This window comes from Girardinichthys multiradiatus, chromosome 3, assembly GCF_021462225.1.
Source record: "Girardinichthys multiradiatus isolate DD_20200921_A chromosome 3, DD_fGirMul_XY1, whole genome shotgun sequence".
NCBI lineage: Eukaryota > Metazoa > Chordata > Actinopteri > Cyprinodontiformes > Goodeidae > Girardinichthys > Girardinichthys multiradiatus.
The window spans coordinates 42,996,273-43,002,785 of record NC_061796.1 but is presented as its reverse complement, the minus strand read 5'-3'; the positions used below and the strand labels follow the sequence as shown (position 1 = coordinate 43,002,785).

The window sequence follows — 6,513 nt, the reverse complement described above, 5'->3', positions numbered from 1 at the left end:
TTTCCTAAGATGTTTTTACTTAATTGAAGTAATATTAAAGTTTTGGAGTGACCTAACCAGAGTCATGAATTCAATCCAAAAAAGAATTTCTGGAGGGAGCTACAAATTTGGATGATTGCAAGGTTTTCCAAACTCACAAGATATTATTGTATGCATATAAATTAATTATTTCTATTCTATACCTACAAGATGATTTATCCCTGGAAGATTTAGAAATTAAGCTATTTTCATTCAATCAAGTATTTTGTTTGATTGGAAATTACCCAGGCATCTAACAAAAGATAATAAGCCAATTTACAAGATTTTTGCATGTTTCCACTGGAATCTTTTAGGATTTATCTTTTGCAATGAGCTGTAGGTCTTTGAGATTGGAAATTGACAATAAGAAAATAAAAATGGCAACAACAACAAGCCATGATTGAATGATCTAAAAAAAAAAAGGAGTTAAATCTTAATGTGTCATTTGTCTTCTAATTGGACTATCTTAAATAATACATAGAGACACTCAGAGTAATGTTCACAGTTTTTTCCCAGTTATACACGAGTTTGTCTTTTAGTGTGAGTGCATGTCTGTTCTGAAGTAACCCCAGCTCCCTCTATCAGCACAGGGTTTAAACCCACAGGAAGCCACACATACACCAGAGCCTGCAATCATTAACCTGCATCACACTCACATGGGAGCACACAACATCTCACATGCATATACGAGAGCAACACGGCTTTCCCGTCTACTAACAAATACACACGTTTACAAGTTGATCGGTGAAAGCAAAACCTAACTAGGCATGTGACTCATAGCACCGGTTATAAAACAACACGGAGTCATGCTGCTGAGCAAACCACCAAAGCCAGTCATCATCTCATCAACAAGAACACAATCACACAATGAGGAGCCAGGCCCCTGGAGATATGGAAGCTGCCAGTGCCTCAGTTGAAGCCAGAGCAATCAATCACTGATAAAACACAGCAGTTTTATGGTCCTAGAACAAGGTGAGCACAGTTTACACACCCTTAGATAGAGAGTTTGTGAAATAGAAAGTATGGAGGGCAAGGGCTGGCCCTGCAACACCCTGATAAAATATGTCACCAGGTCACCACGAGCCATCACGTACACACAGGTAACAATGGAGTTTTCTGAAAATCCTCAAGACATCCTCACAGAATACCTCAAACCATTAACAAAAAGAGAGAGATAACATGTATTTTACAGCTTTACATTCCTGCTTTGTATCACAGGTTCTGTTGTTCAGATGTCCAATCTCTTTACTCAAGGTAAAGGTTTTTGAAATAGAGGCAAAGCAGATAATAAAATCCAACTTAACTGACATTCTTTTTCTGCGCACGTCAGTCTTTCTGCTATCCTCATTAACATATTTTTCATGACACCTTGCCAATATTTGCTAATGTCAAGCATCAATCCTACAGTATATGCTCCAAACAGTTGAGGTACTGACTACACAGATTTTTCCTTAGACGTTAAAACAAGCAGCACCACTGCCTGTGAAGATGACTAATAGAGCAGCATAACCTGTTCAAGTGGAACCAAACAACTTCTGCAAGGGAAGAGGTCAAGTTTTGTTCCTCAAAAAAAAAAAAGTGCCAATGAATGGCCATTTGTGTATTTATGCCAAGGTACTTCAAGGAAATGGTTTCTGCCATAAATGAGTCAAAAAAACTGGAATTATTTAGAAATAGAAAGTAAAACTGATATTTTTCAGATAATCATTTGACTACTTTTCATACATATTCACATGATGATTTGAACAGGGCACTGAGGTTATCTGGGAAAAATCCCAGAGGGAAGAAGAGCAATAGTGAAACATTACAAATTAATTTTGATAGATAGATAGATAGATAGATAGATAGATAGATAGATAGATAGATAGATAGATAGATAGATAGATAGATAGATAGATAGATAGATAGATAGATAGATAGATAGATAGATAGATAGATAGATAGATAGATGGATAGATAATGTGCCATAAATGGTAAATTTACCACAGTTCACTGTTAAGTGTTTCATGTAGTGACAGATCACTGCTAGCATTGCTTTTTAATTAGTATAAAATTAGTGCTCTGGTAAGTTTGTGCTGCGGAGCCAGGTGTTGTTGGCTTGGTTTTCTTGTAAACCATCTTTGAGTCTACAAACTAAAAACATGGTGTCCTTTCATACAGCAGATAGGATGTTAAAACAAACAAATTTACTTCAGCAAAATTAGAACATCACTTTATTTTGAATGTTGAGTGACACTGTTGTCAGGAGTTACCAGAAACCTTAAACACAATCAGAATTTATTATGACTCAGCAAATGAGTTACTAAATTCAAGTTCGAATGTAAATTGGCTTTTCTCATTAATCCACAACCCCCCAGCTAACACATATCACACACACATTGTAACCAAACTGACCCACACATGCTGACCAAAGGGACCCACCAACTCTGCAATAACAAGGTAACAAGGTGACAGACCGACACACAGACAGAGCCAAGGGGAAAATAGCTGTGGGGAGGTGGTTAAACAGCTGAGGGCCCAAATTGTTTCCAATTGGCTTCTGCGCTTACACACAGGAACACACACAGTGACTAAGAACACACACAGACACAACCTAACTTTAATCTCCCAACAACACACAGGTAATGAACAGATCGACACAGTAGAAACTTGTCGTTTCTACTGTCTACTGCATGAAGACAGAGTGTCTGGCTCCATATTTAAACTCCACTCTGTCACTGTATGTTTGTGTTTCCGTATCGCTTCAGTTCGTCTGCCTTATTACTCTTGTTATTTATCAGCAGTAATGAACTCAGACCTTCAGCCTCGCCCAGGCTTTAAATACCAACACGACAGGACAAAACAGAAACATTCTCCATATATTATTTTTTATAACATTTACAGCAGCAGACCTGGAGGAGCTACTGATTTTGAAAGTATTTTATTTAATGTGAATACAATCATAGTTCAAATTAATGTGAAAGAACAAGAAATGAAAGAAAAACATACTTTTAGAATGATGTGAGAAATGTAATAGGTAATCATACATCCTTAATTAAAAGTGCTACAAACAATTTGGCCTCAGATCTAGAAATCAATTTATTCAATGTTTGTTCACGGCTCATAGAGCAAAACATGACTTTTACAAGCTTGGTACTAGCAGTTTGATAGATGAGACCTTTAAGATAAAAACACCAGTGGCATCATCGGTCACCTTAGATTAAATTACTTAATGTTTCAACCTTTGTTGTATGTATCTTAAGGTTGTGTTTTAAGGTGAAGTCCTCAGTTGAAAATGTCTGCTTAGTCTCAAATCAGTAATTTCAGTTGCAGTTGGAGATTAAGTTTTGTTTTTAATCTTGAGGCAGATTAAAAAGCGCCTTCATTCTCCCCTCGGTGACCTTTGTATTACATGCATACAAACACGCTTGGGAGTGTGCCAGCATCTTTTCCTCTGTAATGTAATCAGTCACTTAATTATTACACTGAGCTGTAGTATTTACTGAAGCTCTGCCAACCATCAGCTGTGCATGGTTGGGTTTGTATGTGTGTGTGTGCTTTACAATGAAAGAGTGAAATGCCATTATATTGTTAGCCCTCATTCTCCTTTAAACTGTCTCTTTCTTTCTTCAGTTTGTTAAACTGCTAAACAGGAGGTGACAAAATGTGTTTAACAGCTTAATAGAAATGCAACTGTTGCAGATGTTAATGTTGCTGTTTCAATGAAGCATATGATTTGTACATTATGTGGGAAACTGTCAAATTTGGACTGTAAAAAGACTTACAAGTACAAACATCACGACTGAAAAACCAGTTCTGCAATTTTTCAAACTAGTTGCAAGAATGGCAATCGGATTTATCGTTTTATGTCAGCTTCCTCTGGATAGTGGCTGTTATTGAACTCACAAACCTAGGCATTTTGCAAAAATATGTCATATTCATGGTGGTTTGTGTACAGGCAGTTTGCAGGCTGTGTTTTTGTGTGCTGTGTTCTCTCTATGCAGGGTGTGACTGGCAGGTGCTGCTGCACAGGTGTTGCTCATCTGAGAGCAATCAGCTGGGCTACTTATGGAGTGGAAACCCAGAAGGAGGCGTCAGCACGTCTTCTCACTTGGCGTGGTAACAGCTAGACCTCTGCTTCTCTGCAGTCCTGCTTCCAAGCAGTTTCTCTGATCTCCTTGTTTTTCTCCCCCTGCCTTGCAGATCACCCTTTGCTGAAGGAAGTCGTGGAAGCTTTATGGTCTCTGTTTTCACTTCTGTCATGTTCAGAGGAGTTTGGGAACTCCAGCCTCGACACCTCAGCCCTGAGCCTCCTCTCTGCTTCCAACTCCAAGCCCAGCTTCTCAGGAGCGACCTAAAAACCACCCATCAACCTGCCTGTCCACCTTCCAACGTTAAAACTCCAACCATAGTGGAGTTTCCTGGAAGAGAAGAAACTAAGCACTTCATCCTCCGAAAACTGTTCCAGCCTCAAGCCACCGTGGAGAAGGACTTATTTCCGCCCGGTCTTGCCAAGAACCCCCCCCCCCCCTGTAAGTCAGCATCTAAAGAAAACATTCACATTTTCTCCATTTCCACCCACAGTGTTTACCAGCTTCTGTCTTCCTCCTTCAGAGAAACCCTGCGTTTGTCCGCCAGCTCCAGTCCTGGTTCCAGTCCAACCTTTATCCGTATTTCTAAAACTGATAAAACACATCCATGATCCATTAACTGTAAAATGTTACATATATATGTATCCATTTATATTTCTCTTACCCTAACAGCAGTTTGCGACAATACAGTATATCCAGCTCACGATAAAGGAAGATACAGAAGAAAAAGATTACATTTTACCAATAATTTGGGAAAACTAAGAATCCAGATTTTCACAAGAAGAGGAAAACTGTTTTAAAGAATCTCTAATCGGTGAAGAATATTCAAAATCATCTTAGGCTACTCTAAGATGGGCCTAATGCCATAAAGCACTGAAAATGTTTCAATTTTCCTGTTTTCACAAATAAAGTAAAGGTTTGCTAAATCTCAAATTGTGTTTGAAGAAATATCTGGTCAGTGTAAAATCCTCCAGTTCATGTTTGATATGTTTTAGTATTTAAGGTATTAAAGTAGTGATAAATAGTCAGTTTTGAAAATGGTTGTCGGTTTATTGATGTTATGGTAGAATTTGAAAATCACAAATGTCGGATTGAGATTTAAAAGATTTATTTCAGTATGAGGTGTGAAGCTAAACAAATCAATGTGGCCAAAATCCCCAAGCTTATCATAAACCATGTGAAGAAGGAGTCCCTGCAACTTGTAAAGTTATTGACGTAGCACTTAAATTCAAATATGTCAGATGATGAAGATAGAAACATAAAATCTAAATGTGAAAAAAAACCATTTCATTAGTTTGTCATAAAAATGAAACATTATGTTCAAAGCCCAGATATTAAATGTCGTCTTCGTCGTCATCTTCCGCTTCAACCCAACACCAGGTTGCAGGGGCAGTAGACTCAGTAGAGATGCCCAGACTTCCCTTTCTTCGACTCCTCCTCCAGCTCTTAGGCGTTCCAAGGGCAGCCGTGAGACATAGTCCCTCCAGCGTGTCCTTGGCTATCTCGTCGGGCCTCCTCCCGGTGGGACGTGCCTGGAATTCCTACTCAGGGAGGCGTCCAGGAGGCATCCAATACAGATTCCTGAGCCACCTCAACTGACTCCTCTCGATGTGGAGGAGCAGCGGCTCCACTCCGAGTTCCTCCTGGATAGCCAAGCTCCTCACCCTATCTCTAAAGGAGTGCCCGGCCACCCTACTGAGGAAGTTCATTTCAGCTGCTTGTATCCACGATCTCGTTCTTTTGGTCATGACTCAAAGTTCATGCCCAATACGTGAGGGTAGGAACATAGACCGACCGGTAAATCGAGACCTTCGCGTTTTGACTCAGATTTCTCTTCCCCACGACGGACCGACACAGCGTTCCCATTACTCCGGCAGCCGCACTGATCTGTCTGTCGATCTTCTGCTTCATTCTGCCCTTACACACTGGAACACACACAGTGACAGGAACTTGTCTCCAACCTGAAGCGGACAAGCCACCCTTTTCCGGTTGAGAACCATAGGCCCGGTTATGGAGGAGCTGATCCTCTCCCAGCTGCTTCACACTCGGCTGAGAACAGCCCCAGTGCATGCTGTAGGTCTTTGCTAGAGGGGACCAGCAGGACCACGTCATCTGCAAAAAGAACAGACGAAATCCACTGGTCCCCAAACCAACCCCCCCCTGGCCCTTGGCAGGTTGTGGCGGTTTCTAAGTTATGAACAGGACCGGTGACAAAAAGCAGCCCTGCTGGAGTTCAACATGCACCAAGAACAGGTCTGACTTTGTGCTGGCAAAACTCCTGCTCCGCTTGTACAGAGACCTGATCACCATTAAAATAGGGCCCTGACTCCTTACTCCTAGAGTACACGGTTGAATGCGTTCTCCAGGTCTACAAAACACATGTGGCCCTGTTGGGCAAACTCCCATGAACCCTCGAGCACCTTGT

At 40.6% G+C, this 6,513-nt stretch overlaps 1 long non-coding RNA gene across 1 annotated transcript; it reads left to right on the top strand.

Moving 5' to 3' along the window:
* Positions 1-4,155: 4,155 nt before the first annotated feature.
* LOC124863137 lies at positions 4,156-5,021 on the top strand. The gene is made up of 2 exons (XR_007037062.1): positions 4,156-4,529; positions 4,612-5,021. It is a non-coding gene; the product is annotated as an uncharacterized LOC124863137 (long non-coding RNA).
* Positions 5,022-6,513: the final 1,492 nt, after the last annotated feature.